This window comes from Pseudonaja textilis, chromosome 4 (genome assembly GCF_049901715.1).
Source record: "Pseudonaja textilis isolate UNSWEBS1 chromosome 4, rPseTex1.2, whole genome shotgun sequence".
NCBI classification, from domain to species: Eukaryota; Metazoa; Chordata; class Lepidosauria; order Squamata; family Elapidae; genus Pseudonaja; species Pseudonaja textilis.
In genome coordinates this window covers 45,359,296-45,381,926 of record NC_141993.1, presented here as the reverse complement: position 1 = coordinate 45,381,926, position 22,631 = coordinate 45,359,296, and the positions used below count along the sequence as shown (strand labels likewise).

The window sequence follows — 22,631 nt, the reverse complement described above, 5'->3', positions numbered from 1 at the left end:
GATTCAAATTTTTTAACAACTGGTTCTGTGGGCATGGCTTAGTTGGTGGGCATAGCTTGGTGGTCATATCATTGGCTGGGCATGGCCAACTCAGTATCACTCACATCGAGGCATGCATCTCCTCACCTGGCCTCTCATGACTGTGGGGATGCTGCAACAGTTGTAAGTGTGAAAAAAGGTCATTAGTCACTTTTTTCAATGCCATTGTAACTTTGAATGGTCACTCCACACAAGCAAAGCACCAGCATAGGATGGGAAAAAAAACTCCAGAGTTGTTTCTGAGACAGGAAGTCTAGTCCTGCCAAGAATGTAGTAAGGGTTTACAGAGAGGCAGTTTCTGTAAGCAACACCAGAATGTTTCCTTCCTGCCTTCCTTACAGGATTAGGCCAGTAATTTCTTCTAACAACCAGTTCTCCGAACTGCTTAGAATGTTAACAACCGGTTCTAGCGAATAGGTTGGAATTAGTAGAATCCCACCCCTTCATGGAATCGACTCTCAGTGCAGACCTAATTGGGAGGGTGCTGCATGTTTGCTTGCTATCATGTCTATACTTCTGGAAGAAGACATCAACTCTTTATTTGCCTTATTTAATTCTCAAGTTTTTTGACTATTCTTTGCTGTTTTATCTTATTGTAATATTTTATTTTACTGCCTTAGAATAAAGTGTTTAGCATTCATACTATGTGGTCATTTGCTCCCAAGTTCAAAAAAACGGGGACCCAATCTTGCTGAGCAGGGGACAAAGCAATACAGGTGTTACCTTTCCAAAATTCCTTGATGCAAGTAAACAACAAACATCTCACACCAAGATTTTTTTTTAAAAAAAGTTATGGCAGTACATGCCAAAAGCTAAAACTGGGCTGAATACTCTGTGTAGCTATAGCAACCAATAAATATGACTGCGTTGCCACAGGACAAAGCAGCTGTTAGTTAACATTGCCAAGGTTTTCCTCTTGATCACCATTTTTATATGAGCAGACCTTTATTCCACAATGCATTTCATGGACTATAATAACAGCAAACTCTTTTTCTTTTAAATCAAACAAATCCTTCTCTTTTTGCTTGGCTGACTTCAAGTGCCACCCTTCATCTACATTTATAGGACTCTTTATTAGAAAGAATGCTACAATTAATAATACAACATCAAACAAAGTAACATTGTATTGCCTTGCTTATCATGATAGTTCTTTCTGTTACTCTATTGTGGATAACTTTAGTGTTTTTAATTGTAGAATCCTTTTTAATTGTTATTTTTTTAAATGTATTTTATTATATACCACCCAGAGACATGTACTATGAAATTGGAAGCTATACAAATATGATAAATAAGTAAATATTACTATAAACATACAGTAAGCTAAGGCTGACTTATTTTCAAATTTAGGTTGCTGAACATCAATTGCTGTATAATGCTTTCTTTAAAAGAATATATAACCTGTTGTCATTTATTTATTATTTAGTATCTATTTGCCTTCAAGCTAGGTTTTATACATATGAGATTATGCTGACTGAAATGATCATTGGTCTCCTTACATCTCAGTTAGTGTAATATGTTCTTCCAGAGTTGTTTTCATCAGTTACAGCTAATATAAAATACTCTGCTGATTTACTATCAGCCCAAGTTTAATGCTTGGGTAAACCTATTATGTGCAATTTTTAGCTTTACACTTTAGTGTCCATGTACTTGTCAAAAATATAAAACCGGTTGCCAGTTTGCTTCTGGGTTCAATTCAAGGTTCTGATTTTGATCATTAAAGCCTTTCATGGCATGGGACTAGGGGACTACTATTTGGGGACTACCTCCACTTAATTACATCTGCCATACTACCAGGAAAAAAAAAGACCATGCTTCTAATCCTGTCTGCTAAGGAGTTGCATTTTTTGGAACCAAGAAGTTGGATCTTTCTTCCATGGCATCTGTTCTGAAAAACATTAACCCTCGCCCAGCCCCTCCAACGTAAGATTGGCCACATCTTTGATATGAAAGGCCCTTGAAATATGTGCCAAAAGTCTTGGGGATCTGAAAATGATAGTTAATTATTGAGATAGCTTTATCATCCACAACTCGTTGACAACCTCACCCTGTCAAATTGCAACCCTCATATCAAATGACCTAAGTACCAGAGCTTACTGCAACAACATTGCAAAAAAGGCTTTAAGAGTTGTAAATCTGATCTTATGAAGCTTCTCCTTTGGTAAAACCGATTTGCAAACTAGGGCATACATAACCTTTGCTAGACCAATACTTGAATACAGCTCTGCTGTCTGGAATCCGCACTGTATATCAGACATTAATACAATTGAGCGAGTCCAGAAGTATTTTACAAGAAGAGTACTATACTCCTCTGTTCACAACAGAATACCCTACACCAACAGACTTGAGATTTTAGGCTTAGACAACCTTGAACTACGCCAGCTAAGGTTGGACTTAAGCACAGTACATAAAAGCATATGTTACAATGTCTTACCAGTTAATGAATGTTTCAGCTTTAACCACAACAACACTAGAGCACACAACAGATATAAACTAAATGTAAACCACTCCAAACTTAATTACAGGAAGTACAATTTCAGCAACAGAGTGTTCAATGTCTGGAACTCACTACCTGATTCTGTTGTCACTTGCTCAAACCTTCACTCCTTTACCCTCAAACTAACCTCTATTGACCTCACCCCATTCCTAAGAGGTCTGTAAGGGATGTGCATAAGCGTACAATCGTGCCTACCATCCCTGTCCTATTGTCCCCAATTATTAGTTCCTATTTCATGTATTTAAACTTACGTTTATTCTTATTTCTATAATATTGTAAGAGTCTAACAAAATAAATAAATAAATAAACAAACAAACAATAAGTCTCTCTTGTATTGTATTATTGGTGATTTAAATGCTTATTTTTTTAATTGTTAGCTTTTTATAATTGCTTTTTATTGCACACTATCCAGAGTCATGAATTGGTTCTATATAAATATGAGCTAAATAAATATTTAGAGGCTAGAAATGGTAATTTTGGAGAATCTGCAAAATCTCCATGAAAATGCACACTTACTTGGAAAGGATTCACATTTAGGCACTCATGGCATGCAATAAGATATCAGACCTTATTATAAAATGTATTCTCCATTGATATATTTGTATAATATATACACACTAAAGAAGAAGAAATCCACATTATAACCTTCATTCCAGAAAAGGATGTGAAATGATAAATTAGACTGGTATGCATCCATAGACATACTTTGTCATCTATCTGTTTAGTATTTAACAGATTAGACCCCTTTGGCTATAAATCATGGAAATAACAATGAGGAATAAAATCTAACATAGGCTATAATTTCTAAAAGCTATGAAAAAAACCCTCTTTCTTGAAAACAAGTTATCAAAATGTCTCTACATAGTTTATTAGATATGTATCAATGACAAATGTGTATTGCTGATAGTTCTACAAATGAATCCAACCCAAAACTTCAGTCTTATCTCTATTGACATTAGCATATCTCATCAATAGCTATGTCTCTGTATATCTATGGGTTCATTAATAACTGTAAAGGAGGGATTAAATCAAGTTTCCTGTATTTATTTTTCCCCTCATAACAAGAAAATTTTTGTAACTCGTTCATCCTGAGGATATTACCATGATTCCTTCCCCTCTTACATGAGTATTTCTCTTATGTCTTTAGTTTAACTAGAAGAACAATGGAAAGATGCTTTTTCCAGAATGCATAGTCTTCTTGATCCATATTTTCAAGGACAAGTTCACACATGTATATGCATCATTTGATTCATACTCATTTTCTCATATATCATACTTCACTTGGATAGGTAATCTAAGAATACTGAACAGACCTGTCATTATGTGTGTATTCCTTTTTTTATTTTAATCTCACATTCCTTGTCCCTCCCCAACTGGTTTACATTATTTTTCTAAGGGCCTTGGAGGAATATACATAGTATTCATGGTAATTTCATCTAAAAAAATTACTATGTGAAGCAGATTAGGCTGAAAGATAATGACTATCCTAAGTTAATAGTGAGCTGAGTTTTATAGCATGGATCCAGATTACTCTGATTCAACCAACCTATTAATTACTATATCATATTAAATATGACAATTTACACTAGAATTATGATCAGTTTGTAGTGGAAGAATATGGGCAAATAATCTTTGGATGCTATAAATCAATATATATATATATATATATATATATATATATATATATATATATACATATACATATACAATAATGTAAAATTGTTCCTAACATATGACATGTATTGATATTAGCTTTCATAACCTTTCAAGAAAACAATGAAACCACCAGATTCACCAATTGAGGAAAGGAAAAAAGAAACCTTGCCCTTTAAAGAATAGGCAAAGTTCTTTCATTTTGTGGATTCAAATTTCCAGGCTGGGAGAAATGCAAAATGATTTGGTCAGCTGCGTTGAAAGTCAGAATCAGTTTATTAATAGGAAGGCAGGTAAGAAATTTCACAGGATTAATCTAATAAGTGAGTAGAAAACCCTCTCTTTTATACACTTCGGGTTCTTTGATTTGTAGGTATGAATCTTTGGAGACTTTGATTTGTGTGTGTTGAATTCCTGTCTCTTTGGGATCTCTTCCTGGGATCTTGGTTTTATGGTCCTGATCCTTTGTTAGTTGCTTGTTTGCTATCATGTTTTCTTCCTGCCATGCCTTTTGGTTTGCTTTTCACAAATTTTTATAACTTGGCATCTATTTGATTTCTATGGGAAAGGATCTTAGCTAGTTTGTAGGGTTTTTTTCTCTGTATCTCATGCCTGTAATTTTCTCCTTCCTTTGTTATGAAAAGTAAGCTGGCTCCAGCTATTTTAATAGCCCTAGGTTGACAAAGGGTGGAGGCTGTTTCCCTAGAAGAGGGGGATATCGTAACTTCCAACAGCTATGTTACACAATTATATGTCACAATTAATTTTCAGGGTTAAGGAATCATTAAGCATTAGTTCATTGCATTATAATATAGGAAATGTTAGGTTAAATCTGCTAGCAATATAGAGGAAAAGTTAAATATAATGAGTTCCATAATAATGAGCTCAAATGGAAGAATTTATTTTTATTTGGGTCATTTTCTGGAAGACATGATAGATGTTCTTTAAGAGAATAGAAAGGCCACTGCATTCCTGTTTTCATTTTTTTAATTGGACCATACTTCTGACTGAAAGCAAAACATTTATTCATTAATTTATTTCAATTTATATGACTGCATATCTGGGCAGTTAAAAAAGGCAAAATAGAGCCACATAGTCAGATCTATTAATAGAGCAATTTCATAAGTATTCAGTTTCCAGGCCATGCAAAGATTCATGCTGGACAAGAAATGTGAAAATGTCATTCAGTTAAATTAGGTAGAGACTTCAGTCGATAATCATCTGTGTTCAATCTTAAAAATGATAATATTAGTTGTTCAAAATGTTCAAAATTCAAAAGAATTAGATAACCAAGAGAATGTTCCCCAAAGTGCCATTCCATTTACAGGAAGAAACTAACTTACATCTGTTTGTACTTAACTCCCCAACTCATTTATCCATAATGCAATCAAAATCTATATTCCTTATCTCATTAGGTTTTCTGTCATCTTTCCTAACACTATCTGCTCTTCTTCAGCTGGTCCATTTAGGCAGAATGATCAGATAAGCTATTTAGAATTCCATAAGTAAAAATGAGTTTTAAATGAGAATATGCTGTAAAATTGGCCTTTGGCAGAAAGCTGACAAGACCACTTAGCCAATTTTCTAAAGCTTTTTCTGCTTCAAGCACCTGCAACAGGTAATTAATTCCACAACGTGAAATATTGTGGGTCTCAACTGCCCAGAAAATGAGATAAATAGCAGAACAATGGTATAACAGAAACCAAAAGGGCATTTGAAAGTGCAACTCTAAACATAGTTTGTGGTTGCGAAGTGGACAAAGTACAGTTGAAACAAAGAATAGTCAAATAACCACAAGTAACAAAAAAAGATAACTACATAATGAATGTATGTCTTCATATTCTATAATTAGATTAGTGTTAATCCCGAACAGCTTTATTCATTTTAAAAAAATGACCATTATGTGAGTATGCAGAAATCCTTCAAAACTTTTTATTCAAATTTGTTAAAAACACAGGAAGTTTCCCTAGATAAGATTGATCAATATTTAAGAAACAGAATTTACTTCCCATTTGCAGAAACAAATTATAAATAGCCCTACAATAATTTTAAAAAAATCAGAAGCCATAAAAAGATCAAAAAAGTGAAATCAGCAGTCTGATGAACTACCATATTCATACTATAACTATTTTGAAGACCAACTTTTGCAACCACTTAAAAGGGTGATGAATTTTATTTTTCAGGGATCTGCTATGCCACAATTTTGGAAAAAGGCTAGTATTGTTTTTTTATTTTTTGTTTATTTATTATTTGTTTATTTATTTATTTTGTCAAGCATGTAATAGGTAATATGTATAAATATAAACATGATTATGAATACATGAAATGGATATGAATAAAAAGGAACATTAGGACAGGGGCGGTAAGCACATTGGTGTACTTATGCACACCCCTTAGGAATGGGGTGAGGTTAACAGTAGACAGTCTAAGGTTAAAATTTTGGGGGTTTGGGGAAGAAACCAAATAGTCAGGTAGTGTATTCCAGACATTGACCACTCTGTTGCCGAAGTTGTATTTTCTGCAATCAAGTTTGGTGTGGTTTACCTTGAGTTTGTATCCATTGTGTGCTCTTATATTATTGTGGTTGAAGCTGAAGTAGTCATTGATAGGTAGGACATTACAATTGATAATTTTATGTACTATGCTTAGGTAGGACCAGAGGTGATGTAGTTCTAGGCTGTACAAGCCTAAAATTTCAAGTCTGGTGGCATAAGGTATTGTGTTGTGGGAAAAGGAGTGGAGGACTCTTCTCGTGAAATATCTCTGGACTTTCTCAATGGTATTAATATCCGAGAAGCAATGTGGGTTCCAGACAGATAAGCTATATTCAAGAATTGGTCTAGCAAATGTTTTGTATGCTCTAGTGAGTAGTACAATATTACTATGTAGTTGCAATGGGCTCTAGCACTTAGATCAGGGATAGCCAACCTTTTGGACCTCAGGGACCACCAAACTCATAATTTTAAATCCCAGGGACCACTAATCAGTGATGTGGGCATGGACTAATTTGTGGGTGTGGCTTGGTGGTCATGTGACTGGCTGGGCATGGCTTGTATGTAAATATTATAAATATTTATATAAATACTGAATTTTTTATTTAAAAAGAGCAACTTTTACCCAAAGCAGGCAGGCAGATTGAGTTGCTCACAGAATCACAGATTCATTCAGAGATCTATCTATCTGCCATTTGCTAGCTCAGTCTGTCACATAAATTTTGCTTGCAAGCAAACTTACAACATTAACTCACAACACACCATGTATGTAAATATTGATTTTTTATATTAAAAAAAGAGCCCACTGCTGGGGGGTGCTCTGAGGGTGAGATTTTTCTGCAGCCCACCAAAATTTTTTTGCGGCCCACCAGTTGGTGACCACTGACTTAAAGATGAGTACTCCAAGGTCCTTTACATAGTGGGGGTCATCTACAAGGTCGTGAGCATTCAGCTTGCATTTTATTTTCTGTTTTTTTTTTTTTTTTGACAATATGTAAGTCAGAGCATTTGTTCGTTGAGACTTGAAGTTGCCACTTGTTTGACCATTCTGACACATTGTTGAGATCTTTTTGAAGGGTAGCAGTATTGTCAGTGGTGTTGAATAGTTTATTATCAAAGGACAAGATTTAATTTCAACTGAGAATTATAGATTTCATTACTGAAAAATAATGATAAAATATTTACATCAATATTGGCTGATAGATTATAGAAGATTTTACAAAACTTTATTCATGATGATATTTTTTTTTTAACCAAAATACAAATAAGAGATAATGTGAGAATTGTATTGGCTATAAAAGAGTACTTACAATAAGTAAGCAAAGCACACTGGTTTTTTTAAATTAATGATGATTTAACTAAACCATGTGAAATAACAAAAGGGAAAATGAGAAGGATATCCTTTTTTTCATTTTTTCATTATTTTAATTTTAGAAGTGTTGAACAGAGATATTAGACAAGAAGCAGAGCGTACAAAACAATGGTGGAGTTCTACCACTTCGCACCTATTCGGTAGAACCAATTGTTAACATTCTAAGCAGTTCGGAGAACTGGTTGTTAGAAGAAATTACTGGCCTAATCCTGTAAGGAAGGCAGGAAGGAAACATTCTGGTGTTGCTTACAGAAACTGCCTCTCCGTTAACCCTTATTACATTCTTGGCAGGACTAGACTTCCTGTCTCAGGAATACCTCTGGATTTTTTTCCTCCTCCTTTGCTGTTACTTTGCTTGTGTGGAGTGACCATTCAAAGTTACAATGGCACTGAAAAAGTGACATGACCATTTTTCACATTTACGACTGTTGCAGCATCCCCACAGTCATGAGAGGCCAGGCGAGGAGATGCATGCCTTGATGTGAGTGATATTGAGTTGGCCACATCCAGCCAATAACATGACCACCAAGCCACGTCCACCCAGTCACATGACCACCCAGCCACGCCCATCATCTAAGCCACGTCCACAGAACCGGTTGTTGAAAAATTTGAATCCTACCCCTGGGACAAAACAATAGTTATTTATGATAAAGACTGGTTTTGACTAGCATGAATTTTATGTTATTTCATAACTATTGTGTTGAAGTATGGAATTATATTAAAAAGATTTATTGACATGGGACAAATTACAATTGTTTTTGTTGGGTATAATTTTAATAATGAAGATGAATGTTTTATCTAATGTGTTATTTCTATTTCAGAAATACAAATATTAACAACTGATACATCTTGATGCAACAATAAAAAAATATTTCTAAGTTTGTATGGCAAGATAAACACCAGGAATTAAATGTAAATTTTTGCAAGACAATAAAGAAAAAGGTGGTCTAGTATTACCTGACATAAAATTGTATTTTGCTGCTTTTTGCCCGGTATGGTTGACAGACCAGGTGACTTTGATAAAGAGTTTATTGGATTGGAAAGAAAGAAGATTATATTTTGTAACATGGCTACTTACAGAAAGACAAAGTCAAGTTAATAATGATTTTTAAAATCATTATTAGGTATGCCATATTGAAGAAAGAGGTATAAAACAAGAAAATTTGAAGTTATTCTTTTTGTGTTTTTTAATTTCCTTTGTTTCATTAATTTTTTTTCTTCTTTTGATCTTTTCTTTTTCTAATCCTCTTCTTTCTGTTTTGTTATATTTTATCTTTTGTTGAAACTAAAAAAAAGTTTTATTAAGGAAAAGGAAAACTGAGCACTTACGACTCTACAGTCTGAATGTGACTTGCTTCTCATAAGATAGTGATGAGTTTTATGTAATAACTAGTGATGAGTTTTATGTAATAACTTCTAATTTCTACAACCATTGTTTACTGAACAATCCACAATCTGATGAGTTCATCCAACAAGCTAAAGTATTCCATGTTATTTACAAACCATATGGCTATGATTATCCAACATACTAAGCTGAAAACCAAACCGCATGATTCAATATGATATGCAAAAACAGTGGTTATTTTGCTTCTTTGTCAGATTCCACCTCTATATCAAGGGTGTCAAATTCAACCTGGGGGTGGATCGGATCCATGGGGTGCTTAGATCTGGCCACCCTGAGCAAGGGAGCAGCTCTCCCGAGTTCCGTTTTCACTAGCAGAGGGTTGCAGGAGGCCGTTGCAGTGGAAAATGGATCTCAGCAGCCTGTTTTCAGTGGCAGAGTGCTCAGGCACCACAGACACCCCTGACATGAGTGATGTCAAGCTGGTCATGCCCACCTGGCACACCCACCCCAGACCCCCAAGGTCAAACACAACCCTGATGCAGTCCACAATGAAATCAAGTTTGACACCCTGCTCTATATTATTGTCAACATTTTAAAATTATTTTCATAAGAAGACCACAAGTTTCTCTTTATCAGTAGAAAATATACCATATTAATGAATTTTCTTAGAATTTACCTGGGGAAAAGAGCTGGAATATCACAGGTGAGAAATATAAATACCAATGACCTTGTAGGAATGAAAATTGTTTCATTTTGAAGTAGTGACCATTCTTTTTTTCATAGGAAAAGAATTCAAACTCAGATTCCTTCCCTTTCCAGCTTTCCTTGACAAACTAGTAACATTGCAGAATGTTACCAATAATATAAATGTCATACCTTATTTTTAAAGTGCCATCCACTATTCTAATTACTTTTGCAGTCATGAAATTATTTAGTAATGTTAGAAATATTTTTCCCAAGTGCATCCAAAGGTCATTAATTTTTGTCTTGTCTTGCTGACTGAAAATGATAAGTAGTCCCTTTCCTCTTTATAATTTTCATTTATGTACCTTTGGACAGGTATAGTTGCTCTTTCCAAAATTCAATATGCCTACTTATCTTTATCTTTTTTTGCAGACTCCTTTTCCCAAAGTCTCTATCATTTTTTTTTTTTTGCTGCTCTCCTATCCGTTTAATCCAATTTATCTTGTTCATTTTTTTAATGTCTTCCCTATCCAATATGCTACATTTTTACAAGAGTGTAATAAGAAGAAGCCTGATCTGAAAGCGTACCTAAACTATTTACAAACATAAAAATGAAGTTGAACTTGCCTTGATCATTCAAAGCTAAAACTGACTAGCGTCTCCTTTTAATATTACCTTCAAAAGATGGTTATAAGATCCCATCTGTTACTTGATGCAGCACTGAATCAGTATCCTGAATGCCCTCACATCATTGCCATAATAACTGCACTGATTTTGTTAACTAGTTTACATCATGATCCCATGATGACAACTAGATAAGAATGCCTCACATATAAAAAGGGTAAGCCTTTCAAGAATCTATCAGTGAGCCTGATAGATTCTTGAGTTATAATTCCTTGATCTTCAGAAAGAGTACACTTGAGACAGATTACATCCTGCCTCTCTGTTCCCTAGCATAGAATAATGTTGAAGATATAATTGCAAGGAGATGATGGATCATTGTCATAAAAATTTCTATATTTACATATTTGGAGAAATATATGGAATGTAGGAAATGTAAACTGATTCAAGAATAAGACAAAGCTCCAATTCAGCTTGGCTAGAAGTTCAAGGAAAGGAATCTGTCTCCCTTCCAATAATGTTGAACTGAAATATTGTGTGCTCTTTACCATTGATTATACTTGTTGAAACTACTGGGAGTTCTAACTAAATAGCCTCCTGAGGTAAATAGGTATGTATCTCCCCGCTATCTTAGAATTATTTAAGTTCATTCATACCCTGCCTGGGTGCTTAATATCTTCAAGCATCTGTTTTAACTATGAAGTCCAATAGGCTGTACAATGTTATTCAAGTCAGTTCAACATTATTAATATCCGTTCTGCTAAGGTCAGTACAACATTATTAATATCTATCCCGCTGTCTTGCTTTATCTTATATTTCATATTGAAGTTGCACTTTCATATTTTATACATCACTTAACTTCATGATAGATGTGAGGAAGAATTCACACTCTCCCCCTCGAAAGAAAAAATGAAATCAATTACAGAATCTCATTGCATGGGACAGCTTCTCAATTCTACTGTGTTCCAACCAACTAGAGTCACACATTTTCTAGACTGTAAAATGTGTTAGCTTTTTACCAAGGAGGCACCTGTATCAGATGTAAATATTATATAATTCTGTAATGACATACATTTTTCTATTCCTGAACAGAGGGTCTATTCAGGACCTATGCTGTACATATATATTCAGCTGTACATATAGTATATATATAGTACAATGTATAAATAGAAACTTCATCATATATAGTTATTCATAATTATAGCATATTGGTCCCTGAAATTCACGCAGCTGTAAATAGAGGAAAAGTTTTCTTCATGTAAAGTATTTTTTATTATTGTTAATATAATGACTGAAAACTTTTAATAAGTAACAGATATGCCTACTGTGATCCCTCAAATTCTCTACTAGATATGAATAGTGCTATAAATTTATATTCTTTGGTAATATCACTCTACTAACTAGAGCATATAAAACATTTGTAGACCAATACTTGAATACAGCTAGGGGTGGGATTCAAAATTTTTAACAACCAGTTCTGTGGGCGTAGCTTAGTTGGTGGGTGTGGCTTGGTGGTCATGTGACTGGGTGGACATGGCTTGGTGGGCATGTTATTGGCTGGGCATGGCCAACTCAATATCACTCACATTGAGGCACGCATCTCCTTGTCTGGCCTCTCATGACTGTGGGGATGCTGCAACAGTTGTAAATGTGAAAAATGGACATAAGTCACTTTTTTCAGTGTCATTGGAACTTTGAATAGTCACTCCACACAAGCAAAGTAACAGCAAAGGAAGGGGAAAAAACTCCAGAGAAGTTCCAGAGACAGCAAGTCTAGTCCTGCCAAGAATGTAATAGGGGTTAACGGAGAAGCAGTTTCTGTAAACAACACCAGAATGTTTCCTTCCTGCCTTCCTTACAGGATTAGGCCAGTAATTTCTTCTAACAACCAGTTCTCTGAACTGCTTAGAATGTTAACAACCGGTTCTACCGAATAGGTGTGAACTGGTAGAATCCCACTCCTGAATATAGCCCATTAATCTGGAACCTGCATTATATATCTGATATTAGCACAGTTGAGAAGGTCCAGAAATATTTTATGAGAAGAGTCCTCCATTCCTCTACTCGTAGCAGAATACCTTATGCCACCAGACTTGAAATTTTAGACCTAGACAACCTAGAATTACGCCACCTTCAATTTGATCTAAGTACAGTATATAATATCATACATTGCAATGTCCTACCTGTCAATGAATACTTCAGCTTCAACCAAAACAATACAAGAGCACACAATAGATACAAACTCAAAGTAAACCACATGAAACCTGATTGCAGGAAATACGACTTCAGCAACAGAGTAGTCAATGTCTGGAATACTCTACCTGATTCTGTGGTTTCTTCCCCAAATGCCAAAAACTTTAACCTTAGACTGTCTACTATTGACCTCACCCCTTTCCTAAGAGGTCTGTAGGGGGCATGCATAAGCACACCAACATGCCTACCATCCCTGTCCTGTTATTTCTTTTTTTTTCTTATTCGTATCTGTTAAGGATATACCCTAGCAGAATCTGCTCAGCAGTCAGGCAGGCAGGCAAAATATGTGAGATAAACGTTTTTGTAGCTTATACTCAGTAAAACAGATACACTGTGCTAGTTAAATAGTTTATTCCAGTAAGAGTTTTAGCATAGTCAAACAATCCATATATCATTCACTAATTCAGTCCGTCCAGGGATTATTCAGTTGCAAAGTCCAGTGTCAAAAAAGAGGTCAGTAAACTTACAAATATCAGTCCAGTAATATATCTCCTCTTAGTAGAGATATGAAGAAGTCGAACCTCCTTTCTTCCTTCAACGGCAGGGAACACGCAGTTAGCAAACCATCAATCCAGCAAAACCAGCAATCATCAGCAATCCAGCAGGTTCTCTTGCTCCCTTTTATGGTTTCACAACTGCACCCAAAATTACATGCTTTGCAGTTTAAAGTGACACACACTTAAACTTACTATCATAGTTTATATATATTATTTTACCCAAAGTACGTTAGGTAACCTTGTTATTCCTAACAGTATCCATTTCATGTATTTATAACCATGTTTATACTTACACCTGTTATCTAATAATCGCTTACCAAAAAAATAAATAAATAAATAAAATAAATAAATAAATTTTTCCTCTTTAGTTTTCATGTTGGTACAGCTATTGTACAAAACATTGTTGACTTTCATGATTCATTTAAGAAGTTACAGCAAGTTTTATTTGCAACATTAAAATATATAAAAGAAATTGAAGGAGAGAAGAAGAAAGGAAAAGACTGACTATAGATGGGGAAGAAAAGGATAAGCATGATCGATAATCATCATTGGACAATCAATAGTCATGTGAAATTGAAATTTTGAATTGCATTAAAATGCAGAGAGACAGAGTCACAAACTAAAGCTGAAATGTAGTGAGAATCTCCAAGAAAGATAACTGTGTGAAATTACTGTTTAGATATTTACCCACTATTATTTGACAAAACAAGTATTTTAATTTTTACATATGACCATAAATAAATTTTAATTAATACACAATTCCTGCTGAAATGGAAATTCTGATGTTGAAAATTAACCTTTTGTAAGCTGGTTTCTGCATCCACCGCTGCCCTCCCTCACCCTTGTAGCCACTTACAAGTTTACTATAGAGTTATTGGAGAATTCTGTGAAATCATATTTTAAGAAGTCAAATATAAATGTTCTGACCCAAACCTGGTTCCAAGGAAGCAAACATAAAAAGGTAACAGCACAACCTTTTAATTTTTCTTTTCAAATCCCGTTCCTTCATGGGTAAAAGGCTGCTTCAAACCAATTAGCTCTAATAAAAAAGAACCTTGCCAAGGTTTTGCAAGGATGCCAGGTGTTATGTCCTGAGGACTCTAGGAGTTCTCACTCAGGTCCACTCACTTTGTATGGGCGTTATTCCCCCATCCTCATTGGTTGGTTCTCTCCAGCAGCCAGCTATAAAAGCAGGCTGCGGGGTCCAACCAGTTGCTGATTGCTGCGAGCCAGTTCCAGGCGTGGCAAGCACGGTCAGCCCTTTATTGTATAATAAAGTATTGTTGCACTCATGCTCTGGTTCAGCCTCTCATTGCTCAAACATAACACTGGCGATGAAGGTGGGATGGCTACCAGAAGCACCATGCAACCGCTGAGTCACTAGCCACCGATCTGCAGCCCAGAGAAGCGATCGGCTGGCGATAAAAACGCTGATCCGCAGCCAGAGAGAGCGGTCAGCCAACAAAGCAGCGATCAAAAAGAGCAAACGCTGATCCGCAGCCAGAGAAAGAGGTCTGGTTCAAAAGTTAGAAGCGTCTGTAGCCGCTTGTTAGCCCGCTTCAGGGAAAGTGAAGCGCTGCGAGCCGCAGCCGCTCTGTATTTGGCGCGAAATTCAAGCGGGTGTCATTTGAATTTCGAGCCAGTATGAACACAGCACAGCGCTGTAGGAAGCCACTAACGCCCACATTGGCGCGAATCGAGACACCTCCAACGGCTAACAGCCAATGTGGTAACCCAGAGAGAGAAAGAGAGGGTAGCAAAAAAACCTCTCCAGAGCTGATATCACTAGTAACCCACGGCGCCCGTTGTCCCAGAGAGATTTTTCGCAGGTAGCCCAGCCGTTCCAGCACCATGAGTTCCAACCCAGTATTCCCGGCGTTCAAACCAGACGAAGAGAAGTGGGAATCGTATAAGAACCGCTTCAATCATTACATCGATGCGGTCGGCCTGGCGGATGCGGGAGAGCATCGGAAAAAATCCTATTTCCTAATCTACTGCGGAGCCACCGTTTACTGATACCGCCGCAGCACTCGTGGCGCCTAGAGGTTGAAAAATGTTCCGTGGTCGAGTTGCTTGAGATCCTCACTAACCACTACGCTCCCAGGCCTTCACAAATCGCCAGGAGGTTCACGTTCCGTATGAGGAAGCAATCGAGTAAGGAGACCATCAATCAATATATGGCCGCCCTCAGAACAGCAGCCCTGCACTGCGGGTTTGGAACATACCTGGAGGACATGCTCCTCGATCAATTAGTTTGTGGGGTCAAGGATCTCAAGCCTACAGAGGCGCCTGCTAGCAAAAAGACCTCAACCTCGCGCAGCGGTCGAGGAGGCCCTAGCAGCCGAGCTAGCGAACTCAGTCACCGAAATTCAAGGCCCAAGTGCCAAGCTGGCATCGTTCCCAGTCCATTCCGAAGAGGTGGAAGCGGAGGAAACCCACAACGATGAAAGCAGCGTCCACCGCCTCGCCAACGAAGAGACGGTCGCAGGTAGGGGCCAAACAAGAAAACACCGGTCCACCCAAGCACATCACATTGTGCCTAGCCTGTGGGGATCGCATCAAAGAGCCACCTGCAAGTTTAAAGGAGCCACCTGCAACAATTGCCATAAGAGGGGCACATCGCGAGAGTCTGCCAAGCCCCCAAGCGCTGCACACAGACCCCTTCCTCGCACTCGGGACCACAGAGGCAAGTATTAAACTGTCGCACGCACCACCTTGCCAGGCGTACTTGCCACACTGTCAGTAAAATTTCTCTCTCCGTTTCCCTAGAAGGTAAACCGTGCCACATGGAGGTTGACACAGGGTCAGCGCTCTCAATAATCTCGTGGAACACCCTCAAGAGACTCCACCCCAGCCTATCTACTACCCGGCTTCAGAGATGCCAGTTCGGTCTGAAGGACTACCAGGGAAGGCCATTCCCGTGATCGGCAGAGGCAAGTTCTTTGTCAGTTTTAGAGCTTTTAAAGGCCACCTACCTCTAGTGGTAGTTAACGGCAATCTACCCACCTTATTGGGGCTCGATTGGTTTCCCCACCTCGGCCTAGGGCTAACAGGAGTCCATGCTGTCTCAACCTCAGACACTGACTCCTTATTCGCTGACTACGCAGATGTGTTCAGCGAGGAGCTGAGGTGTTATAATGGAACCCCATCTCGTTCACGTTGACCCCCAGGCAGTCCCAATCAGATTAAAACCACGTAGAGTTCCATTTGCTATTCGGCCAAAACTAGCGCTGAATTGGATAAACTATTAAAACAAAGGGTCATTGAGCCAACAGATTTCGCCAAGTGGGAGGCGCCATTGTCACACCCCTTAAAAAAGATGGTAGCCTGAGAATTTGCTCGGACTACAAGACAACAATCAATAAATATTTACAAGTTAGCGCCTACCCTGTGCCCGTCATCCAGCACTTATTACACACATTCGAGCCGGGCAGTATTTTGCTAAATTGGACATGTCTCAAGCATATCAGCAGTTCCCTGTTGATAACCAAACAGCGGAACTTCAGACCATCGTCACTCACAGGGTGCCTTCGATGCAAGCGTCTCCAATTTGGCGTAAGTGTTGCCCCGGGTATTTTCAATCCCTCATGGAGCGGTTTTACAGGGCCTCCCTGGTGTAGTACCCTACTTGACCGATATCTTGGTCTCGGCCAGGGACAGACCCCAACTCTTCCAGAGAGTGCGAGCAGTGTTAGAGAGGTTCAGACAGCATGGCCTCAAGTTAAAAAAAGAAAAATGCGCCATTGCCACTAGACAGGTGGACTTTCTGGGTTATAAAATTGGCGCCTCTGGCATTCACCCCCTGGAGTCCAAGGTTAGGGCGATCCACGAAGCTCCCACACCAACCTCCAAAGCGGAGCTACAAGCTTTCTTGGGGCTGCTGAACTTTTATGCATCCTTCTTGCCCCATAAAGCCTCAGTAGCCGAACCCCTACACAGATTACTAGACAAAAAGTCACCGTGGCACTGGGGGCACAAAAGAAGACCAGGCGTTTAACGCCGTCAAATCACTATTTACGTCAGAGGCAGTGCTCATCCAATTCGACCCCAACCTTCCTTTAGTACTGGCAACAGACGCATCCCCTTTTGGAATTGGGGCGGTCCTTAGTCACAGACTCCCCAATGGTGCCGAGGCCCCCATCGCCTTTTTCTCCAGGACGCTCTCGGCCACGGAGCGAAATTACAGCCAGATAGACAAGGAAGCCCTAGCAGCTGTTGCGGCCGTGAAAAGTTTCACGAATTCCTTTTTGGCCACTTCTTCGAACTGGTCACCGACCATAAGCCCCTCCTGGGCCTACTGGCGGCGACAAACAGACTCCTCAAGTCCTTTCCCCTAGGATGACAAGGTGGACACTTTTCCTAGCGGCCTACTCATACAAACTTATTCACCGCCGGGCAAAACTCTATCACGCCCGGCGCCCTCAGTCGCTGCCCTTACCCGCTCCGGCTGAAGACCCAGCTCCTGTCAACGCCATTTTCGAGATCACCCAGTTGGACCTACCCATCACCGCCCCTTGACATCGCCGCTAAAACCAAAGGCAGACCAACGCTCGCCCAGGTGCTCGACTGGGTAAGGAGGGGGTGGCGGGAGGCAACGTTGATAACAAATTTGCACCCTTTAAGACTCGCATGCAGGAGCTGTCCAGTTTGCAGGGTTGTCTACTGTGGGGCACTCGAGTGGTCATTCCGACCTCACTGCGTGCCCGAGTCCTGGAGCGTTGCACGAGGACACCCGGCATCGTGAGAATGAAGGCATTAGCACGCAGCTTCGATGTGGTGGCCGGGTCTAGGCGAGGACATTGTCAATTGGGTAAGTTCCTGCAGCATTTGCCAGGAATCCCGTCCTGCTCCCCCATCGCCACCCCTACCAGATGGGAGAGCGCCAGCGCCCCTTGGTCTAGAATCCATATCGATCTGGCCGGCCCGTGCATGGAAAGATGTTCCTAGTGGTCGTGGACGCTTATTCCAAATGGATAGGCGTGGCACAGCTATCCACGACCACCACACTAGCAATCACCAGCGTGTTAACACGCCTGTTAGTTACACATGGACTACCCGACTCCATTGTCTCCGATAATGGCCCTCAGTTCGCATCAGTAGAATTCAGCCATTTTGCTGCCAACCTGGGCATTCGCCACATTTTCACAGCCCCATTTCACCCTGCCAGTAATGGGTTGGCTGAAAGGGCCGTCAGGACCACCAAAGAGGCCCTCGCTAGGTTTGGCAGGGATGACTGGCACCACAAACTCTCACGGTTCCTAATGAGCCAGCACTCAACCCCCTGTGCAGTCACCAATAAGTCCCCAGCGGAACTCCTGATGGGCCGGTGCCTGAGGACTGTATTAGATAGACTGCACCCACAATACTGCCCTGACTCTCCCCTCGCTTCTACTTGGGGTTAGACATTTTATGTTAAAGGAGCCAGTATACGCAAGAATTTCGCTGGGGACCCACTTTGGATTCAGGCGAGGTCATCGCCGTCACCGGGCCGAGATCGTATAGGGTCAGGCTGGAGGATGGTCGCGTCTGGAGGAGACACATAGACCAGCTTAGAAGGCGCCTCAGCACCCTTGCCAACAAGAATCCAGAGTCTCCAGTCGAAGGGGAACCGCCTCATCCGCCGCCCAGCCACATCGCACCCAACGACCAGTCTGCACCAGCAGTCGTTCCGGTCAGCCGAACTCGGACAACAGCGCCCAGAGAGTTGACCAGCCTGATCCAACCCACGAGAGCTCGACCCCAGTAACCAACCCGGTGGTTTCGAGGATGCCCAGTCTGGAGAGGCGTTAGCGACACTATGCCGGTTCAACCGTCACAGACTGATACCGAACAGACAGACAATGTTCCCGAGCTGCGCCGTTCGGCGCCAACACAAACCCCGTCTACCTCAAGGACTATGCATGTTCGCATCTGGGGGAAGGGGTGTTATGTCCTGAGGACTCTAGGAGTTCTCACTCAGGTCCACTCACTTTGTGTGGGCGTTATTCCCCCATCCTCATTGGTTGGTTCTCTCCAGCAGCCAGCTATAAAAGCAGGCTGCGGGGTCCAACCAGTTGCTGATTGCTGCGAGCCAGTTCCAGGCGTGGCAAGCACGGTCAGCCCTTTATTGTATAATAAAGTATTGTTGCACTCATGCTCTGGTTCAGCCTCTCATTGCTCAAACATAACACCAAGAACAACAGATAAAGTTACTAAGCAATAATTCTGACACAAAGAGTCTCCAAACACTAACTCAGATATTCCTAACATCCACCAAGGTCGAGTGTAAAACTTATTTTCCTTCTGCAAAGAACTGTAGTTTCTCATCTGGCTTTTATCTCCTCAGGGAGGGGCCATTACCTTGCAGCCTTACTCTTGAGTCGCCCGAGCTGCTGCAGCTGCTCTTTCCTTTGAGCAGCCCTGCATGCATGCGTGCTGGGCACGGGCTTCTCAGGGACCTCTTCATCGCTGCTGCCAGCATGCACAATCTCCTAAGGTAGCATTCCACTCCCTGATGGTTTGGCCCCATCCCTGCATTACACACAGGCCTCTCATCTAAGTCTTCACTCTCCAAGCCCTCAGCCATCCACACCTGCTGTGGCAAACCACAACAATAACTCTAGCTTTAACTTAAAGCATATATCTGTCTCAACTATAATAATCTATATGTTAAAACATTTGCATCCTAGAATTAAGGCTTTATCTCCTGATTTCTTAAGGCTTTTAAAAATATGATTAATACTTATCTTTCTGTTGTGAAGAAAAAGCCCTAATCACCATGTCCATGTTCAGCTACCAAGATTACAGTTACTGTACTTCATAAACATAAGACTACAGTAAAGGGAAGGGAAGTTGAAGCATATAAGATAAATAACCTTGCCAAGACACACAGATTACCAATCCCCTTTGGATGGCAAATTCAGCAATGGTCTGCAAAGCTATAAATCAACACAAGTAACATTTCACTAAGGGAAGTAAGAGTTTTCCCTTCCAGCCAAAAGAAAATAATGGAACCTGTCTGTTCAGTTTACTCTTTGGTTTATAAAATATCTTGAGGGTTTTAATAATAGATTAATGGCATTATAAGTTTCAACAACAGCAATTATAAAAGTTGCAACTATGGACAGTTGCTAGGAAGTCAGTTAAAAGTTGCTTATTATTAAATAAAAAATGGGCAAGCCTAGAAATATTAAGAAGTATACAACATGAATCAGTTTTGACTGGAGAGGTTTGCTTATGTGTTTATCCCAGAACTATTAATTGCATGTGGCACTTGTTTCATAGAGTGGCAATGTTGTATCATGGATATCACATCAATTAGAGTAAGACTTTTAAAGGAAGTTTAAGTCACATTTAAGTAATTTCTGAGATATGTTTTTATATATTTATATAGGCTGATTCTAAGAATGTATGTAAACAGCAGTAGCCCTCCAATATATTTGGGTTCTTGGTCACTTCCTTGAGAAATCCAAATTACCATAGATTAATGAAAAGACAGCACCATGGCTATTGGTTCTGACTGATTAACATTAAGTAATCTAAGGAAACCTCAGAACTCCCACATAGAAAGATCTGTTTGCAGATCTTGATAAAACCAAAAGTTAAAAGAGCTCATATAATTATTAATATATGCATCATTTCTATCATTTTATAGTCCAAAATATGAAAATTCCAATTGTGAATTTAGTCAGGTATTGGCTTTTTCAGAATGAAAGCATCTGCTGTTTTCTGACATGGGTTTTGTTTATGCATAGCTGCTGGCTAAGTATAGCTTTCAAGGCTGCAGTTCCTTGATGAGGATTCTCGAAGTAACCTTGATGTTAAATATGCCTGCAGAGTTCCCATTAACCTGCTGCCAATCCAGTTTGATCTTTGTATTCTTACAGAACCCTGCATTAATACACAATGAGGGAAAGAAGAAATATAAAATGTCCTCTCCCCCACTCAAAAATGTCCATGAAGCCATCAAGCTAATGGGCCAAATACAGGTTATTGATTTTTTTTTTTGAGTCCTTGGTGTTTTCTGAAGTTGATTATTTGCTTGCAGATATTTGATTAGGTAATTATTAGGCATTAACTAGGTAATAATATTAGTGTTAGTTACTGTGGAGTTTGCTCCCTGTTTATATACAGTTTGTCTGCCAATGATGATGGGGGTGTGGTTTTATCCTTCGCAGTTCCTTGATTAGGGTAAGGTATTATTTTTTGCCTATATTGTTTGCCTGGTGTTAGTGTACTTGATGCTTATGTTCTGAAATTTTTCTTTCTTTCTAAACTTTTTTAGCATATAAATATGGTTTATTTCTATGTGTCTACTGATAGCTTATTTGTTTGAATGACAAACATCCAATAATTTCCTATAATTTTTGGTTTGGCTTGTTCTAGTATGTCACAGTTTTTCAGTTGAAATCATGGCTGAGTCTGTCTACGTATTGTGCAATTAGGGAGTTTTCATTGTGTCTTCTGATAACTACCATAGTTGGTCTTCATGGATGTGCTTTGCTAGTCTTTTGCCTATATTGTGCCCATCTGTTCCACCAGTGGCTATTAAAATATTTAGGGTATTGTTTTCTGCTTGATACATTGTAAATAAAGAAGTACCAAGGAGAAAATACCCTTTCAATGCTAGTAGAACAAGCTACTTTTTAGATAAAGAAGAAGCAAACTCCACACTCACTAGCACTGACAATGTTAACTGGTTAGGTAACTAAATGCCTGCAAGCAAACAATCAACCTCAGAGAGCATCAAAGATTCCACAGTTTAATCTTGAGTTGCCCCTACAGTTTTCTGTTGAAAGTGAACATTTTGTGACCATAAATAGTAGTTTCAAATGCACTAGGAAATCTTTTTATAGATATCTTATGATAAAGATAGTCAAGTTAGAAGACCTTCTCTGAAGACATGCTAACCATTGATATCAGTATTATTGATTTGCTAATTAGTTTGAAACACTCATTGCCGCATATTTTTTAAAAAAACATTACAAAATAATCTTCCTCCTCTAATTCCACAATTCAATTTACTAAAACAAGACCCAAATTAATAGGATAAATAATTGCTACAATTTCATTTAGGTTTTTATTGAAGGAACTAGAAGGCAGGAATTCTATATGACAGGAAATGATTTTAAAAAGATTCTGATGTTATCACATATTAAACATTCAGTTTGTTAAAGGACTGTAGGAAATATGTATAGCTGTT

General features: G+C 39.0%; 1 long non-coding RNA gene across 5 annotated transcripts in view; it reads right to left on the bottom strand.

Moving 5' to 3' along the window:
* Positions 1 to 22,631, bottom strand: part of LOC148125812 (uncharacterized) — a 58,518-nt gene that overhangs the window by 9,723 nt on the left and 26,164 nt on the right. Inside the window, exon 1 of one of the 5 annotated variants that reach the window (XR_015743501.1) lies at positions 19,790 to 20,221. The exons of 1 other annotated variant lie outside the window; for it this stretch is intronic. This is a non-coding gene — a long non-coding RNA (uncharacterized LOC148125812). Of the gene's footprint in view, positions 1 to 13,420; positions 14,081 to 14,383; positions 14,504 to 19,789; positions 20,222 to 22,631 lie in introns of those variants that run through there. 3 more of the 5 variants (XR_015743497.1, XR_015743500.1, XR_015743498.1) reach the window with 3 other exon arrangements.